The sequence below is a fragment of the Giraffa tippelskirchi genome, chromosome 2, assembly GCF_054371585.1.
Source record: "Giraffa tippelskirchi isolate mGirTip1 chromosome 2, T2T-mGirTip1v1.2.pri, whole genome shotgun sequence".
NCBI lineage: Eukaryota > Metazoa > Chordata > Mammalia > Artiodactyla > Giraffidae > Giraffa > Giraffa tippelskirchi.
In genome coordinates, this window is record NC_137276.1 from 179,570,824 (window position 1) to 179,591,788 (window position 20,965).

General features: G+C 38.5%; 1 long non-coding RNA gene across 1 annotated transcript in view; it reads right to left on the reverse strand.

Annotated features, from left to right (window-relative positions):
* LOC145526617 (uncharacterized) overlaps window positions 1-20,965 on the reverse strand; it is a 120,929-nt gene that overhangs the window by 54,941 nt on the left and 45,023 nt on the right. The window contains exons 3-4 of the long non-coding RNA XR_014069022.1: window positions 18,544-18,645; window positions 14,758-14,815 (exon numbers count right to left, since the gene is read on the reverse strand). This is a non-coding gene — a long non-coding RNA (uncharacterized LOC145526617). The remainder of the gene's footprint in view (window positions 1-14,757; window positions 14,816-18,543; window positions 18,646-20,965) is intronic.

The window sequence follows — 20,965 nt, forward strand, 5'->3', positions numbered from 1 at the left end:
CATTCTCCTCCTGCCTTCAGTTTTTCCCAGCATCAGGGTCTTTTCAAATCAGTCAACCGTTTGCATCAGGCAGCCAAAGTATTGGAGTTTCAACTTCAACATCAGTCCTTCCAATGAACACCCAGGACTGATCTCCTTTAGGATGGACTGGTTGGATCTCCTTGCAGTCCAAGGGACTCTCAAGAGTCTTCTCCAACACCACAGTTCAAAAGCATCAATTCTTCGGCACTCAGCTTTCTTTATAGTACAACTCTCACATCCATACATGACCACTGGAAAAACCATAGCCTTTACTAGATGAATCTTTGTCAGCAAAATAATGTCTCTGCTTTTTAATATGCTGTCTAGGTTGGTCATAACTTTCCTTCCAAGGAGTAAGTGTCTTTTAATTTCATGGCTGCAGTCACCACCTGCAGTGATTTTGGAGCCCCAAAAAATAAAGTCAGCCACTGTTTCCACTGTTTCCCCATCTATTTACCATGAAGTGATGGGACCAGATGCCATGACCTTAATTTTCTGAATGTTGAGCTTGAAGCCAACTTTTTCACTCTCCTCTTTCACTTTCATCAAGAGGCTCTTTAGTTCTTCACTTTCTGCCATAATGGTGGTGTCATCTGCATATGCATATCTGAGGTTATTGATATTTCTCCCGGCAAGGTTTCCGAAATGCAAAGTCTACCCTATGTTCAATCATTATAAATGTTATTAAGGTAAAACTTGAGATAAATCTTTTGCTTAATATTTAAGGTCCCTGAAGTAGTATTTACTTGCACAAAAGAGTAAAATGAAGTGTACATGGTTTTCTATCACTTAAATGATATTATATCTTTTTACCCTTGAGGGCTCAGAAAGACTACAAGTTTTAAAAGCAAGTTTTTTTCAAAGTTCCTTTCTTGGAATGTGAAAGCTTGATTTGGGGTAAAGAAATCAATTCTCATTATCTTCTAGAAGAAAAGTGTTCAATCTTTGTACTATAACTTGTTCCTTAGAACTAAGAAAAACAGATCCCAATTCTACCATGTGTCTCAGTATGTGAGTCCATCTAATGAACCTAAGCATGTTGATCAAAACTGATAATTCAATATTTTATGGGCCAGATGCATACAGTAGAAATCAGCTGGAAGATATGTAACAGGCAACTTCAAGGCATTTCAGTAGGCTCAATATTGTACATCTGACAGTATTTGCAAACCCTGATGAAGTTGAAGTAAGGAAGAAATACCAGTTTGATGCCTGCTCTGTTTGTAAATGTCATTGCTTTACAGGGTTCTTCAATTATCTAGCTTAATCTCTTCATTTTACAGAAAAGAGCACTAAAACTTAGAAAAGTTAAAGATTTTAGCCTAAGTCTCACAGCTGGTAAACAGAACTAAAATCCCTCCCTAACATCTTAAACCCAGCATCTCAACATTACCTGCTACTTCTAGCCTATTGCTTAAAACTATTATATGGTCTAAATAATGTCTTATAGTATAGAGTTACATGGCTTTCTAAATTTTAAAGCATCATCTTGCATTATAAAAACAATTCTGTGAAACTGAATGCAATCAGGTTGAAACCATATATTTGCATCATTTTGTTGGGAATGTTCTCTTTCCTCACTAGTACTCTGACCTTCTTCGACCAGATTTTCTGGTCTCATTAGTGAGAACATACACCAATTTCACATGACTAAGTTTCATCACTGAAAACTGACACCTTGCTTTAGATTATTTTTTTCTCTATGTGACTCAAGAGATTAACCTATATTCTAGAAAAGCTGAGTTGTCACTGCAGTCTTAATGCTAGTATGCACATCTTTACCTCAGGCATAGCAGAACAGAGGAAGCCAGTTCTACCAATGCGAACAGGAGTTTGTTTTTCTGGAAGGATTTCCTATTGTCATTCATGTATTACTGCAAATACACCTATGATACTCAGGAAGCTCATGCTTTTTTTTTAACTGCAATAAGTAAGATGCCATCAGAAGCAACAATGAGTTCGAAAATATTATAGCTAACTTTCAAGCTTCATATGTTTATCAAAATAAGGCTTGAAGAAAGTACTATAAAGTTGTGAAATAATACTGCTTATTTCTCCCCCAAAAGTCCAATTACTCATTAAAATCAGAATATTTTATTGAGTTTAATCTTGTTATTTTTAACTGCTACTTATAAGAATCTTCTGCAACCCAATCATTGAACAACAATGTTTCTGTAACAACAAAAATGCTCACTTGTGTAATCTTTTTTTCCTTTGCCCTAATTCCATAATGATGATGGCTGACATTGTCATTTATTTGGCATTTTTATGAAACTAATGATTATTTTTGTTCTTATACTTACTTGTAAAGATTACTGATAATTGAATCCCTTTGTGTTCGTATTTTTTATAATCTAGATGCTATGTTTTGCACATATCCATCGTTGGAGTTTGACTGTCATTCACTTGTATTCAGAGCACATTTTTTAATCATGATGTTCTTTCATCAAATAAGGGCACAATGTGATTAGAATAAATTGTGATATATTCAACTTCATTTGACTAATGTAGAGTTAAGATAATCATTCCAAATTTAAAGGCACTGGTCCATATTTTCACCAGAAGATTAACAAAAATTAATGAGTACCTTTATTCATTTACTAAATAAACATTTATTGCCCACCTATTACTTGACAAGTACTGCATTTGTCCCTGACACTAGAAAAATAAATTAGATGGTGGCTGCCAGGGAATGTGGGAGGGAAGAATTGGTGGTTAGTGTTTAATGGGTGCAGTTTCAGCTGGAGAAGATAAAAAATTTCTGGAGATGGATAGTGGTGACAGTACCACAACAATGTGAATACACTTAACGCCATATAACTAAGTAGTTAAAAATGGTTAAAATGCTAAATTTTATGTTACATATATTTCAGCACAATAAAAAGAAATAAATTAGAGAAGTTTCTCAAGGAGTTTACAAACTAGCAGGAGTAACTGAGAAATAAACAGAGTATCACCAGTTAGAACAGACTATGAAAAGCTCTATGGTAAAAGCATCTCTGCTGGGCGAACACAAATGAGGTGAATCTGGCTTCCCAGGTGGCACTAGTGGTAAAGAATCCACCTGTCAATGCAAAAGATGTGGTTTTGAACCCTGAGTAGGGAAGATCTTCTGGAGGAAGGAATGGCAACCCAACCCACTCCAGTATTATTGCCTGGAGAATTCCATGGACAGAGGAGCCTGCCGGGTACAGTCCATGGGGTCACAAAAGAGTCATACATGACTTAGCGACTTTTGCTTTCACTTTTTCTGGATCAAATTGGAGGAGGAGGTGTAAGGAAGGGTGTTCCTGCACAGTATCTGGATGAAGAAGTAGAAATGAGCTCGGCATATATGGAATAGAAAAATTACAGGCAGCACTCTAACGGTACAAGTACCCTCATGTAAGACAGTGGGCACGAGAGTCCATCCTGATGTCAAAGGCTGGTTATGTCCAGAGCTCTTCTGAAGGCAATCCCTGGTTTCATGGAATTTATTCCAACAGTTCCCCAGTCTCTCTCCTATACCTTCAGCCTTGCCTAATTTACAGAGTAATTAACATGCAAATATGTTCCCACATGTGTGCTCAGTCACACAGTCATGTCTGACTCTTTGAGATCCTTTGGTAATATTATAGCCCACCAGGCCCCTCTGTCCATGGGATTCTCTAGTTAAGAATACTGGAGTGGGTTGCCATTTCCTTCTCCAGGGGATCTTCCTGACTCCAGGGATCCAACCAGTTTCTCTTGTTATCTCTTACATTGCAGGCAGGTTCTCTACCTGCTGAGCCATTGGAGAAGCCCATGTTCCCACATAACTCATTTTTTAAAACACAAAAAAACAAATGTTCCCTGACTCATATAATCCTCCAGCAACCCCTCATCTAGTTTTGTAAGAAAGTGTAGTCCCAAGAGACATGTATGGTGTGAAAGGGGGGAAGCCCCGTTTGAGATTCTAGCTAATTAACATTCTTCAATGTAGTTTTCAGAAGGTCTGAAGGAGGTTTAGATATTTATCAAGATGAATACATTTGATTTCCTAATTGTCTAATCACATTACATATCCACATCATTGTAAGGTCTCCAAAAATAAAGAGGGTTGAATAGTAAACTTGAATTCCAAAAAGGAAGAGGAAACTGAGGTCAGTCCCATGGGGGTACAAAAAGAGTAAGAATTAGACTGAAGAAGGGATTCTGAAAAGAGCATAGTTATTACCAATTAGGTTTGTTCTCTGCCCAGGTCTTGTCCTAAGGACGCATTCCTGAATTATCAGTAATGGAAATTAGAGCAAAATGGGGTAGGGGTGGCGAATGAGCTGTTTGCCACAATCTCTGTAGTATAAGTGATACCCTCAATATTAGCCATTATCAGCATAAGTGGAGATCCTGGCTGTCACCCACAGTAGTGTAACGTGTGCCATTATGAGGTTTTGAGCAACATTTGGTAGAAGCCTCTTCATGCCAAGGCTCACTGGACACAAACACCACTTGTTCAAACACCACTGGCCTAAGCATCATGCATTAGCAACCTTAGAGCACGTTGGCAGGCATCAGTACCAGAACAGGTGGCATCTTGCAGCTATCAACAGCAGGCTCCTGCTTTGGATACCAACAAGACAGGACATGTCACCCACTGAGCCAATAGTGAAGAGGAGCAAAGGCCAGTGCCATGGTACTGTGAAGTACAGGGGTCAGTGGAGCATACACTGGCCACACTGTAAGGATTATCAAATCATTTGAGTGGAATTTTAGGAAAGACAGTTCCTGTACAAATCAGGTGGATATAAGAAGCAAGAGAACGATTCTTTTGTGGTTGATCCTATTACTCTATTTTTAACTCTGACTGCTGCTGCTGCTGCTAAGTCGCTTCAGTTGTGTCCGACTCTGTGCAACCCCACAGACAGCAGCCCACCAGGCTCCCCCCGTCCCTGGGATTCTCCAGGCAAGAACACTGAAGTGGGTTGCCATTTCCTTCTCCATACCCCTGACTAATGTGATTAAATATATTATAGATTAAATATATTTGAGGACTAAATATATTTGAGGGCACTTTAAGAGTGTCTCAAAGTTAAAAATAAATACAGCTTGCATAATTAAGTTATGGTTCAAGACTATGAAGAATGCTTTATAATAATCACATAGGTTTAAAGACTAATTATGGTTAAATATTAACACTGCTTTAAAATGTAACATACGCCTTATTAAGAATTAAATTTTTTAAAGTCTGGTCTTCTTGTAAGATCAACCGTTATTCATATTATTTTTTAACAAGGTTCACTAAGCTCCTAGGTATTGTAACTATTTTTCATTTATGCTGAGGCTGGAAAAAACTGAACATATGTACAGCAATATGAAACTGCATGAAAAGCCACCCATGCTTTTCTTTACATCAATCACTTTATCTCATATAACATTTTAATATCAGTGCCCTGAAGCATTTTAAATATTCATGTAGACATGTTAAGATGCCTTCAAGTTGTAAGATAAGTAGATTACTTTTGTAACCTAAAAGAATTTTTCAAATTCTACAAAGAAAAACAAATCACAGAACAAATAATAAATCTCTCCTTCATAACATTTTCCAGATCTGTAGCACAGGACCACTTTTCACTATTCTTATGAGACTAACATAATAATAACATAATGCTCTATACTTATACGGTGCAACGGCTCATTTGAAAAGACCCTGATGTTGGGAAAGATTGAAGGCAGGAGGAGAAGGGGATGACAGAGGATGAGATGGTTAGATGGCATCACTGACTCAATGGACATGAGTTTGGGTGGACTCCGGGAGTTGGTGATGGACAGGGAGGCCTGGCGTGCTGCAGTTCATGGGGTCCCAAAGAGTCAGACACGAGTGAGCAACTGAACTGAACTGAATTATGCTTATACACTCCTTTTCTAATAATTATCAACACATTCATCTTTCTGACAGCCTTGTGTAGGGAAATATCATTACTTCTAATTCATATTGAAGAAACTGAGGTAGACAGTCCATGAGAAATTTACCCAACATCAGAGTTTATCTATAGCTAACTTAAATGAAGAAAAGACAGAGAAATAAAGAGACAGGGAGCAAATTAATCAGTGTTCTTTATCATTAAAAGTAGTCATGGGTTGTTTCACCACTGAAAACAGAAGAGACAAATGAGGTTTGTAGAGTAGATAAACATACACTTTGCATTGAAGCCCACATTTTATCACAGGCTTAGCTAGAAGAGGCTATGCTACAGTAACAAAGAAATACTGAAATCTTAGTGGTCTAACACAACAAACTTTATTTTTCTTTTATTACCAGTGAAATGTAGGATGTTCCTCTCAATGGCTCCCCTTCAAGTTATTATTCAGGAATCTGGGCCCTTGCCTTAAGATAGCTGAACCATCTGGAACACACAGTATCTAAGGTCATGGCAGAGGAAGCTCAGGGATATCACATGGGGTACTTTAAGTACAAGTCCTGAAAATCGACTTAAATAAATTCTGACCACATCCCGCTGTCCAAAAGTTAATCCATGTTCCCAATCTAAGAACATTGAAAAATATAGTCTGTATGCCCAGAAAGAAGAGTACTAAATAGGATCTAGTAAGAATCATAATATTCTCTCTGTCACAGGCTAGCCTGCAGTTAAGCAAGAAGTTGCTGCAACACGTTTTAAAAAGCATAGGTAAAGTTTTAGGAGAATCTATGTTTGATTCTACTTCTGAGAATAGTTCTTGATTTTACCTTGGGCAACTCTCCTACCTCACAGGACTTCAGTTTTCTTGGCTATAAAATAAGATATGGATCAAACTACAGTGATATTATAGATGATAATAATAATAGCTATTTACTGAGTGTTTGCCACCTGCATACACTGTGCCACATTCTTTAAACCCTTATCTCACGATTTTCTCCTAAGCCCAACTTCTAACATTGTATGATGCTAAGGATTAAAAATCCTCACATGAGGGAATTCCCTCATGGTCCCATGGTTAGGACTCTGCATTTGGACTGCAGACGGCATGGGTTCAATCCCTGGTCAGGGAACTAAGATCTTGAAAGCTGCACACTGAAGCCACACACACACACACACAAACACACACACACACACACACACAAATCTTCACAGGAGACTACAGGAAGGATTAAAATAAATTAGTGTTAAGTAGTGTTTAGAAGTACAGGGAAACAGAAAGGTAGCACTTGCTTTGTCTCAGTGATGATCCAGTAAAGAATAGTGATTGGAACTCAGTAAAAGAAAAAAAAACAATAGTAATAGGTTGGTGAAGGTCTCTTGTTGATGATCACAACTTTTTCCTTTTTATTTCTGTAAATCATTACTCACTCCTCCTCCTCTTTCTTCAAAGATATCTCTGTTGAGCACCTACAATGTGTAAGTCTTAGATGCTGTCAGCATAGAACCAAGAGAAAATTCAAAATGCTATTCAAGGTTCCTGATTTCCTTATGATGTATTGGTTATATTGGAGTTCTCCAGAGAAACAGAACCAATAGGATATAAATAGAGATATAAAGGGAAATTTACTATCAAAATTCAAATACAGAGACCAAGAAGTCTCACAATCTTCCATCTGCAAGTTGGAGAGCCAGGAAACTAGTGCTATAATTCAGTCAGAGTCTGAAGGCTTATGAAACCAGAGGAACCAATGGTAGAATTCCCAGGCAAAGTCCAAAGGTCTGAGAGCCAGGGTCTATGGGCAAAAGAAGATGGGTGTTTCAGCTGCACCAAAGTGAGTAAATTCACTGCTCCTCCCTCCTTTTTCTCTATTCAGGACCCCAGGGGACTAGATGATGCCCATCTGCATTGGTATGATCTTTATTCAGTCTATGGATTCAAATCTTAATCTCTCCCAGAAACATCCTCACAGACATACCCAGAAATATCAGTTTACCAGCTATCTGGGCATCCGTCAGCCCAGTCATGTTGACATATAAAATTACCCCTCACATAAGCTGAGGAAATAAAATGTAGAATTTATTTTGAGGAAGAGAAAACTGAATTCCTTAGAGATTCACTTTGTCTTTATGGATTCACTTTAGACAAAATAACATCAGCTTTACAAAAATGCCTTGCAACACCCTTTACTGAGACTCTTGTAAAATGAATAGATTTTTGTTTCAAAACTACCCATAAATCAAAACCTCTTGTATTAAGGAATTGCACTCTCAAAAACTGTACTATTTCTAGCTCTAAAACACATTTGTTGACAACATGGAGATAATACATTAGGCTATCGCAACGGTGTAAACTTGTATATGCAGTCATTGTTAGTCACCAAGTTGTGTCCCATTCTTTGCAACCCCATGGACTGTTGCATGCCAGGCTCCTCTGTTCATGAGATTCTCCAGGCTAGAATACTGGAGTGGGTAGCCATTTCCTTCTCCAGGGGATCTTTCTGACCCAGGTATCAAACCCATGTCTCCTGCATTGTGGCAGACTCTTTACCACTGAGCCACCTGCGAAGCCCAAATTGGTATAGATTTTTCTCTTAACAAAATTTTTCTTCAGCAATGCCATGATGGAAGTAGATTCCTGGCAGATGAGGGCTATCTAGGAATTCTTAGCCTTGGAATTTACTGTTGTATTGAAGAATAAAAATGCAATTTAAATGCTTACATTTTTGGAAAACCAGATCAAGATAGCAGAGTAGGGAGAGCCTGAGCTCACTTCCTCCCACAGACACACCAAACTACAACAACACATAGAACAACTATCCCAGAGAATGATCTGAGGACTAGCTGCACAGATTTTCTAAGACTAAGAATATAAATAAAAGGCCACAGCAGGATGAGTAAGAAGGAGACACAATCTAGTCAGAACTCACACCAAGGGTGCGGCAGCCCCAAAGCATGAAATATATCACAACCATGAAGGTTCTCGTTGAGAAGCAAGGGGTTCCAGCTGCATGTTCACCTCCCCAGCCAATGGGACCTTCACTAGGAAGATGCACCCCCATGATATCTGGCTTTGGAAATCAATGACCAGGAGAACTGGAGGTCTGTGGGAAACCAAGACCCTGCTCTTGAAGGGTCACATACAAACACATCTGCTCCAAGTTCTAGCACAAAGGCAGCAGCTTGTAAAGCACCTTGGTCATATGAAAAGATTCACTGACTAATTTTAAAGCATGTGCTGGAGAAGCAGAGATTGAGTGGAACTTTTTCTGGAGTCAAAGGCACTGGCAGGTGCCATTTTTTTTCCACAACTGATATGAAATTACATTCAGAAAAAAAATTTTTTCTACAATAGACTACACAATTTCCAATTCCTCACATACCAGTCATTTCCCCCAAATGAAGAAGTTATCAAAATTCAATTTACTTGGAATTTCAAAACAAAAACTCAATGGTAGGTTGTGAAGTTACAAGGTAGGTGCCATTTTTTACTCTGTTACCTAACTCACCTGGCACTGGCTGGTGCTATTTCTGTCACTCTGTATCAGCACAGCTAACATGATGGTGCAGCTTGCCCTTGTGTTCCCCTGAGTACCAGCCCCACCCAACTTACCTACATTGAAACTCCTTCAAAGTGACTCCCGGGCCACCCCACCAGGCAGGCAGCCCTGGCCAGTACTGATGCCCCTTCTAGTGGGTTAGCCCAACACACTAAAGCACCCAAAACAGTTGCAGCTGGGCCTCACAGCCAGCTGACCTAGGAGCCAACCCTGCCCACCAGCACATCCACAACAATCACAGCCCAGCCACAACAGGAGGGCTCATGTAGTCCACACAGGGGAAACCCTGGAGCACCAGGCTCTGGGCAACAGTGGGATTGCACCACTGGGCCCCACAGGATATCTGCTATATACAGCCACTCTTTCAAGACTGAGAGACAGAGCTGATCTACCTAATACACTAGAAAACATACCGAAACTCAGGCAAAATGAGGAGATAAAGGAACATGTTCGTAATTTAAAAAAAAGGCAGAAAGTCAGGAAAACAAAAACAACATGGGAACAACAATTTACCAGACAAAGGGTTCAAAGTCATAGTCACAAAGATACCCACCGAACTCAGGAAAAGAATGGGTGAAGTCAATGAGAATTTAGACAAAGAGACAGAAAATATTTTTTAAATCAGAACTGAAGAATACATAACTGAAATAAAAAATACACTGAAAGTGAGGAATCAATAGCAGATTAGACAGAGGATACAGAAGAACAGATCAGCAATCCAGAAGACATGATGCTGAAAATTATTCAACTGAAACAGTAGAAGAAAAACATTTAAATGAGGAGAATTTGAGTGACATCTTAGACAACACTAAAGGCACAAACATTTGCATTATTGGGTTCCCAGAATGAGAAGGAGAGAAAAAAGAGAAAATCTATTTGAAGAAATAACAACTGAATACTTCCCTAGTGTGGCAAAGAAAACAGATATACAAGTCCAGGATGCACCTAGTACCAAACAAAATGAATCCAAAGAGATCCGTACCAAAACACATTACAATTTAAAGTCCAAAAGTAAAAGTGAGACTCTTAAAAGCACCAAGAGAAAAACAACTAGTTATGTGTAAGAGAAATCCCTTAAAATTATCAGCTGATTTGCAGCAGAAACATTACATATCAGAAGGCACTAACATGATATATTCAAGGTACTGAAAGGAAAAAACTTACAATCAAAAATACTCTACTCAACAAGGCTATCATTCAGAATTGAAAGAGGCATAAAGAGTTTCCTAGATAAGCAAAGGCTAAAGGAATTCATCGCCACTAGCTTTACAGGAAATGTTAGAGGTACTTCCTTAAATGAAAAAGAAAAGGCCATAGCTAGAAATAATAAAACATAAAATAAGAAAACCTCACTTGTAAGATAAATATATACTAAATATAGCAAATAAATCACCTGTAAAGGAAGGTTAAGAGTAATCAAACTATCTATAAATACTAAAATGATGTAAAATGTGACATCAAAAATATAAAATGGGGCCAGAAAACTACCAGAGGTCATCAATGGATTAGGTAATGTATCAGGGTACAAAATTAATAGGCAGAAATCTGCTGCATTTCCATACACTGACAATGAAAGATCAGAAAGAGAAATTAACGAAACAATACCATTTACCATTACAGGCAGAAGGATAAAATATTTAGGAATAAACCTACCTAAGGAGGCAAAATAACTACAAATGAAGCAACTGACAAAGGATTAATCTCCAGAACACATATGCAGCTTATGCAGCTCCATATCAGAAAAACAACTCAATCAAAAAAAGAGCAGAAGACCTAAACAGACATTTCTCCAAAGAAGACATACAGAGAGCCAACAAACAAGAAAAGATGCTCAACATCACGCATTATTAAAAAAATGTAAATTGGAAATACAATGAGGTATCATTGTAGTAGTCAGAATCAGTCAGTTCAGTTCAGTCACTCAGTTGTGTCTGACTCTTTGTGACCCCATGAATCGCAGCACGCCAGGCCTCTCTGTCCATCACCAACTCCCGGAGTCTACCCAAATCCATGTCCATAGAGTCAGTGATGCCATCCAACCATCTCATCCTCTGTCATCCCCTTCTCCTGCCCCCAATCCTTCCCAGCATTAGGGTCTTTTCCAATGAGTCAACTCTTAGCATGAGGTGGCCAAGGTATCGGAGTTTCTTTCAGCTTCAACATCAGTCCTTCCAATGAACACCCAGGATTGATCTCCTTTAGGATGGATTGACTGGATCTCCTTGCAGTCCAAGGGACTCTCAAGAGTCTTCTCCAATACCACAGTTTAAAAGCATCAATTCTGCGGTGCTCAGCTTTCTTCACCGTCCAACTCTCACATCCACGCATGACCACTGGAAAAACCATAGCCTTGACTAGATGGACTTTTGTTGGCAAAGTAATGTCTCTGCTTTTAAACATGCTATCTAGGTTGGCCATAACCTTCCTTCCAAGGAGTAAGCGTCTTTTAATTTCATGGCTGCAATCACCATCAGCAGCTATTTTGAAGCCCAAAAAAATAAAGTCTGACACTGTTTCCACTGTTTCCCCATCTATTTCCCATGGAGTGATGGGACCAGATGCCATGATCTTAGTTTTCTGAACGTTGAGCTTTAAGCCAACTTTTTCACTCTCCTCTTTCACTTTCATCAAGAGGCTCTTTAGTTCTTCTTCACTTTCTGCCATAAGGGTGGTGTCATCTGCATATCTGAGGTTATTGATATTTCTCCCAGCAATCTTGATTCCAGCTTGTGTTTCTTCCAGCCCAGCGTTTCTCATGATGTACTCTGCATATAAGTTAAATAAGCAGGGTGACAATATACAGCCTTGACGTACTCCTTTTCCTATTTGGAACCAGTCTGCTGTTCCATGTCCAGTTCTAACTGTTGATTCCTGACCTGTATACAGGTTTCTCAAGAGACAGGTCGGATGGTCTGGTATTTCCATCTCTTTCAGAATTTTCCACAGTTTATTGTGATCCACACAGTCAAAGGCTTTGGCATAGTCAATAAAACAGAAATAGATGTTTTTCTGGAATGTTCTTGCTTTTTCGATGATCCAGCAGATGTTGGCAATTTGATCTCTGGTTCCTCTGCCTTTTCTAAAACCAGCTTGAACATCTGGAAGTTCACGGTTCACGTATTGCTGAAGCATGGCTTGGAGAATTTTGAGCATTACTTTACTAGCATGTGAGATGAGTGCAATTGTGCGGCAGTCAGAATGGCCATCATCAAAAAAATCTATAAACAATAAATGCAGAAGAGGATGTGGAGAAAAAATAGTCCTCCTGCATTGTTGGTGGGAATGTAAATTAATACAGCCACTACGGAGAACAATATGGAGATTCCTTAAAATATGAAGAAGAGATCTACCATATGATCCAACAATCCCATTCCTGGGTATATACCCTGAGAAAACCATAGTTCAAAAAGACACATTTATCCCAATGTTCACTGCAGCACTGTTTGCAACACTCAGGACTTGGAAGCAACCCAGATATCCATCAACGGATGAATGGAAAAAGAAGTTGTGATATTTATGCACATACACTGGAGTATTACTCAGCCACAAAATGAATGAATTTGAGCCAGCTGAACTGAGGCAGATGAGTCTAGAGCCTATTACACAGAGTGAAGTAAGTCACAAAGAGAAAAATAAATATCATATAATAATGCATATATTTGGAATCTAGAAAAATGTTACTGATGAACACAGAAGGAAAAGGAGGATGAATTGAGTAAGTAGAACTGAAATGTGTAAAACATGTGTAAAACAGCTAATGGGAAGCTATTGTATAACACAGGGAACTCAGCTCCATGCTTTGTGACAACCTGGAGGAGTGCAATGGCAGGGGATGGAGGTTCAATTGGGAGGGGATATATGTATACTTAGAGCCGATTCACACTGTTGTATAGCAGAAACCAAACAACATTGTAAAGCAATTATCTTCCAAATAAAAATAAATAAATAAATAATAAAAAATAAATACCAAAGGCATTTTCACAAAACCAGAACAAATAATTCTAAAATTTGTACAGAAATAGAAAAGACACTGGAGAAGGCAGTGGCACCCCACTCCAGTACTCTTGCCTGGAAAATCCCATGGACGGAGGAGCCTGGTAGACTACAGTCCATGGGGTCGCTAAGAGTCAGACACGACTGAGCGACTTCACTTTCACTTTTCCCTTTCATGCACTGGAGAAGGAAATGGCAACCCACTCCAGTATTCTTGCCTGGAGAATCCCAGGGACGGCAGAGCCTGGTGGGCTGCCGTCTATGGGGTCGCACAGAGTCGGACACGACTGAAGCAACTTAGCAGCAGCAGCAGCAGCAGAAAAGACACTGAATTGTCAAAGAAATCTTAAGAAAGAGGATCAAAACCAGAGGAATCATGAGCACAGATTTTCAGCTATACCACAAAGAAGCTACAGTAATTAAAACAGTAAAGTACTGGTAAAAAAAAACAGATACACAGATCAATGAAACAGAATACAGAGTCAGAAATAAACTCGTGCTTATATGGTCAATTAATTTACAACCATGGAGCCAAACATAAACAAGTGGGACTACCTCAAACTGAATATGCTTCTGCACAGTGAAGGAAATCATCAACAAAATGAAAAGGCAATGTACTTAATGAGAGAAGATACTTGCAAACAATATATCTGATAAGAGGTTAACATCCAAAATACACAAAGAAATTGTACATCTCAAAATCAAAAAACAAAAAACCTTATTTAAAAAATGGGCAGAAGATTCTGTTAAGATATTTTTTCAAAGGAGATACAAATGGCCAACAGGGACATGAAAAGATGTTCAATATCACTAATTATCAGGAAAATACCATCTCACACCTGTCAGAATGGCTGTTATCAAAAAGACAAGAAATAACAAGTGTCGATGGGGATGTGGATAAAAGGAAACCCTCGTGCACTATTGGAGGGGATGTAAACTGGTTAGCCACTATATAAAACAATATGGAGGTTTCTCAAAAAAATATATAAATGTATACATATAATAAATATAAATGTTGTAACACTACATAGTACACCTGAAACTAGCCTACTGTATGTCAACTATATTTAAATAAAATTTTTTAAAAATTTAATAAGCATTCAAACTAGTACATTTAAAATAAGCTAGCAAAGATGTATTATACAACACAAAGAATACAGCAAATATTTTATAATTGTAAATGAAGTATAACTTCTAAAATCATGAATCACTGTATTTCACATCTGTAATTTATATATTACACATCAACTAACTTCAGTAAAAAATGATTAATTTGTTAAAACTTAAAAAGTAAGATAATAAATACATACACACTCACGTTTTTCCTTCTCTGATTGTTAAAGACCAGTGATAAAGCTGATTTTATTTCTGGAAGAAAAAAAAAGTGTCTTACAATGCTTTTCTAAATGGACACTTTAAATAGGTGCCACCAATAGCATTTTAAATTACATAATGAAGTGATTTTATTTTTTATGCCAGTAGCCAAGCAATAATAATTACATCAAAGCCTTTCTCTGACCTTAATGTTCCAATAAACTTCACTCAACTCACAGACCTTTTGATGTGTCAAAATGATTACCATCACTTCTGATATACAGCAGACTTGAATCTCAGAAAAACTGTGTTCTTATTAACTATAATCAGATCAGTCAAACATTCATCAGCATTCATCTGCTATTGTCTTCAATGTATCTACATTATTGTCTCTCTCTCCAGTGAGAAACAAATATTACTTTGTTACATAGAAATATGGGCCTCCCTGATAGCTCAGCTGGTAAAGAATCTGCCTGCAATGCAGGAGACCCCAGTTCGATTCCTGGGTCAGGAAGAAACCCTGGAGAAAGGATAGGCTACTGACTACAGTATTCTTGGGCTTCCCTGGTGGCTCAGACAATAAAGAATCCACCTGCAATGTGGGAGACTTGGATTCGATCCCTGGGTTGGGAAGATCCCCAGAGAAGGGAACGGTTACCCACTGGAGAATTCCACGGACTGTATAGTCCATGTGGTCCCAAGGAGTTGGTTGCAAAGGTACACAGAAATACCTTTTCTCTTAGTAAGTGCCTGCAGGAAAACATTTCTCATTAAAATCAGTAACTATGTGCACTCATAAATTTTGCTTTCTTAAAGATACTATGAAATCCAAAATATACACAGTTCTGAATTTCTATAAACTTTATGCACTATAATTTTAAACTAAGCTATGAAAATATTTCTAGACATATTCCATTAAAAATTCAATCTCTGGACTCAAATGTTTCTTAAAATTTTTAAACAATTACTTTCTGAGTCACTTATACTTTGAAAAATACATGTATATTTATAATACACAGCTATATAATATAAAAATATATGTATATTTATAACCTATTTTTAAAACTTTTGTGTTGATAAAGCCTTTTATTCTGAACTAAATGGTTCAATGTAGTTCTCACCCAGTGGTTCTCAGCCCAAACTGCACAGCATGGATGATTCTCAAGGTTGCTGCTGCTGCTGCGGCCAAGTCGCTCAGTCGTGTCCGACTCTGTGCGACCCCATAGACGGACGCCCACCAGGCTCCGCCGTCCCTGGGATTCTCCAGGCAAGAACACTGGAGTGGGTTGCCATTTCCTTCTCCAATGCAGGAAAGTGAAAAGTGAAAGTGAAGTCGCTCAGTTGTGTCCAACTCGTAGCGACCGCATGGACTGCAGCCTACCAGGCTCCTCCGTCCATGGGATTCTCCAGGCAAGAGTACTGGAGTGGGGTGCCATTGCCTTCTCTGATTCTCAAGGTTATTATGCTCTTAATAAGAGAAATAAGCCAGGCAGAGAAATACAAATTTCTGCATGGTATCACTTATATGAATTCACAGCAACAAGACAGTAGGATGGTTATTGCCAGGGGATGGAGGTTGGGGAAATAAGGTTGGTAAACTGATAGTTTATAAGTTGTCGGTTATTAAGGTGAGTAAGTTCTGAGGAGCTGATAAATAGCATGGTGACTATAGCTGATAATACTGTTATTGTATAACTGAAATTTGCTAAGAGAGATCTTAAGCATTCTCACCAAAAAACAAAGGAACAAACAAAAACTATGTGAGGTGATAGATGTATTACTTTGATTGTGTGAATCTTTCACAGTGTACACATATGTCAAATCATCACACTATACACACTATATCCCAATTTTATTTGTCAATTATACCTCAATAAAGCTGAAAAAAAGCCTTTTCTGTTTGTTTGTTTGTTTGCCAGGGAGATTGTAAACATTCTGATACTCAGACCACTCTGGACTAAATAAATCAGAATTTCTTTGGACAGGACCAAGGTGTCAGTGATTTTAACACTCCCCAGAAGATTGTCTCTACAAACAGATGATCATATCATGGTAATATGCTTGTTACTTAATATGAATTTTTGAGGAAAATAGATATTTAATTACTGTGAGCCTTATCTTCAGCAATTTCCCATCACTGATTTTATCTTATCTATGAACTGTTTACAGCAGACTTGTGTTTCTGATCCTATCCCATTTTGAATATGCTCAAAGTCTTTCTGATTTCCTTTCACTAAACAACTGTTATGTATTTAACTAGACTACAAGGCTAAAATGAGCAGAGATGTTAGATTTTTTACTGGTTTATTTGCATCTCAGGGTACCAAGTGGGGCAACTATCACATTTCAGAAAGTCTTTTCCATTCCCTCTCTTGGAATCCCGCTGGAGCTGTGTGAGAGCCCTGACAATTTATTTCTGCACTAAGGAGGGTAAAGTGCCTGAGCAGTACATTCCATCATAACCACTTGCAACTTAACAACATATTTACGAGGGGGGTGTGTGTGTGCCAGAATGTCCCTAATGTTCAGGCTCACTTATCCCAGGGCTTAAATTGGCTCTCTAGTGCTATTTTCATAGCACTAGAAATGCTAGTAATTACATACAACATGCAAATGCTTCAAAGAAGGGCACATTATAAACATGACAGAGGATGCAGTTTCTGTCAAGAATACCATTGTTAACTGTGATTGAAAAGACATGGAGCTTTCTAAATGGAGAGAATACATTTTTACAATATACTGAATTTTGGAGGAAAGAAATAAGCAAAAGGTAAATTTTGAATCCTTCTAGAATCCCCGGGGACCTTCTCAATAAGAGGACACTTACAAATAACGATATGCTGTAGTAATTTCACTTTACAGATTAATAAGCAAAGGGTGAAAGGGTTATAATAGGCCACCCAAAATTATCTGCAGGTATCCCTGATGCATGAATTGATCATGTCCTTCTGCTTTATCTCATGCACTCAGAGTCAATGCTCTCTAGCTAAAAACAGTTTGAGAAGTGAGAGAATACTGATTCATCTCCTCACCAAAGACCCCAAGAGAGCTAAATGCCTAGCTGTGCACCAAAGAACAAAAAGCCAGTGAATTATATAGGAGTAATTCATTTTGTTTTTCCTACCCAGAAGCAGCCCTCCCTGTTCGAGTCTTTGGAGGGCATTTGAGCAGTTACAAATTCTGGCAGTTAACAACTTATGTGGGTTTAGAACAATCAAACTAGACACCAGGAGCTCTTTCCTGCAGGCACCCAGCCATGCCAAGGCCTAACTCTCCAGTTTATAGATAAAGAGGCAATCTTAAGGGTCTTAGGACTCACCAAGGGACTTTGTGGCAAGGATATGTTCATAGGGCTTGGGTCAGCAGATATATATACCCTTTGGTAAAGAGGTATTTCAATATTCTAACTGTTCTAACTAAGTAAATATTCCTGTGCCTAATACATGAGATTCTACAATTCTAACACTTACCTTATTGATTAGGGACTTGGATTTCTGCCTAACAGTTTCTGTCCGGTTATTACATATTTTTCCCTATCCCTTATTAAAGTAAAACATCGTGTTGAAAATTAATGGAGAAGAGATAGAGAGAGAGATGGAGGAGAGAAGAAGGGAAGGAAGTAGGTTGAATCAGAGAGGAGAGAGAGGCTGGTGTATCTAGACAATAATTCCAATTACACAAACAATTCCCCCCTCCCAATCTCTAATGTTCCAAGCTTGCAAAGAAGTTGCAGTCACAGGTTTCTGCCACTCACAATCAGTGCCTCCATTTATCAATTTTACCTTGCACAGTGGTCTGCAGAATACAAATGCAAAGATACAGGAATAATGATTATTTGAGCACAGCCTGCCTTAGACAGTAAAAACTGTTGGCTGGAGCAGGTGCTGAAATGCAATAAAACTCATGTTAAGTAGCATTCCTATTCTGTAGTCTATCAGATGTGCTAACTAAGATATCTCTTGGTGGCATGTGGAAAATCAACAGTCAATTCTATTTGGCTATTCAATGAGCAGAAAAGGAAATGTGCTTCTGTCACAAGCAAAAACTTATCCTAAGTCAATTCTGCTGGGTGCCTTGAAGTTAACTCAACTTCCCAGCATTCACTGATTGAGTTGCGAGAAGTCTGAGAGTCCCACGACTATCTGATCGTGAGTTCTGAATCTTTTATGCCATTAACCTTTATTCAATCCAATTGAAAAATGCTCCTTTTTATTTGGTCTCAGACTGAATTTAATAGCTGTTGCCAGACTGACAGTCTGAAGACTGAACCATGCAGCCAAGGCCAGTGATATTCAGAGGAGCATTCAGATAGAGAATGGCCAAAATGGCATCATTACAGGAAGCTCCTCGTGTCCCTTAAACTCTTCCTACTTCCTAAGCTAGGGACCCACTCCAATGAGATGTCATACTTTTTAGCTTAAAGTTTCATCCTCTTTATTTTTTTATTTTTTTTACTTTTTTTAATTAGTTTATTTATGTATTTTTTAACTTTACAATACTGTATTTGTTTTGCCATACATTGACATGAATCCACCATGGGTGTACATGTTTTCCCCTTCCAGAACTCCCCTCCCACCTCCCTCCCCATCCCATCCCTCCGGGTCATCCCGGTGCACCAGCCCTGAGCACCCTGTATCATGCATCGAACCTGGACTGGCGATTCGTTTCACATATGATAATTTACATGCTTCCATGCCATTCTCCCATATCATCCCACCCTCGCCCTCTCCCATGGAGTCCATAATACTGTTCTATTTATCTGTGTCTCTTCTGATGTCTTAAATACAGGGTTATCTTTACCGACTGACTATTACCTTTACCGATTGACTATTATCTTTACCGATTGACTATCATCCCCTTTAAAAATGTTCACTCATCACTGTTCACATGAGTGACTCTAAACTTTATCAGTCATTTAAGCTAAAATGAAATTGAGTTTATCAGATCTTTCCCTGAAAGAAACTTCTGTAAGTAAAGAGATAAGAAGCACATGAAGATACTTATGACTTGAAAGATAAATATGCCTGAGGGAGAAGATGATGAATGGATGAACAAAAAAAATACTGCTGTATAACTCACATCTTTTGCCTAAATGGCCTTGCGCCTAACTTTGATTAAAGGAGACTATCCCTTTCCCCACAAGCTAAATCAACTTCTGTAATCCTTTTTCCCAAAGAGACTCATTAGGCAGGACACTATTTCATACTGTGACAAAAGAGGCTAGTGACTTTTTACATGCACTCTTCCCTTCCTCCCTAGTAAACTGTAGAGGCCTTAGTCAGACACACTGCTCTCCAGAATAATAATTTAAAAAATCCAGAATCTCTTATAGCTATGTATAGCACATGCCTAAATCTGGCCATTAAAATGTAAGTATTTGGGATTTCCAAGAAGATTGTTTAAAGGAAGTTGATTCATTTGGGTCAGGACCCCTTTGTTATTTCCTACTTCCTTCTGTTACCAGCCTGGCTAGAGTTTTAGTGATCAGCTTACACTCCACAATCAGTCATTAACATCATCTTTTGTATACTCATAACTCTTCGATCCCTTTCTCATATAATTTTACTGTCTTACCACCTTGAGAAACTCAAATCACTCAGTTTGTGCCTGCATCCACACAAATACATTGGAGTATAGAAAAGGCACAAAACTATAATGAATGTTTTCATCTTAAATTCATGATTATCAACTCTATTTTAGTTTTTTTAAAGTGGGTAAAATACACATAACATAAAATTTACCATTTTAACCATTTTTGAAAGCACAGTTCAATGGCATTAAGTAAATTCACACTGTTAAACGGGGCTTCCTATGTAGCACTAGTGGTAAAGAACCCACCTGCCAATGCAGAAGACATAAGAGATGTGGGTTTGATCCCTGGGTTGGGAAGATCCCCTGGAGGAGGAAATGGCAACCCACTCCAGTATTCTTGCCTGGAGAATCCTATGGAAAGAGGAGGGAGCCTGGGAGGCTACAGTCCATAGGGTCACAGAGAGTAAGACACAACTGAAGCGACTTAGCACTCAAGCACACTCTTGTATAACCATCATCAGTCCCATCCACCCCTAGAACTTGTTTCAACTCGCAAAACTGAAACTCTCTACCCATTAAACAATAATTCCTCTTTCCACTCACCCCAGCCCGAGGTAACCATTACCATACTTTCTGTCTTTATAGTTATCATGAGGATTATATTCAACATCC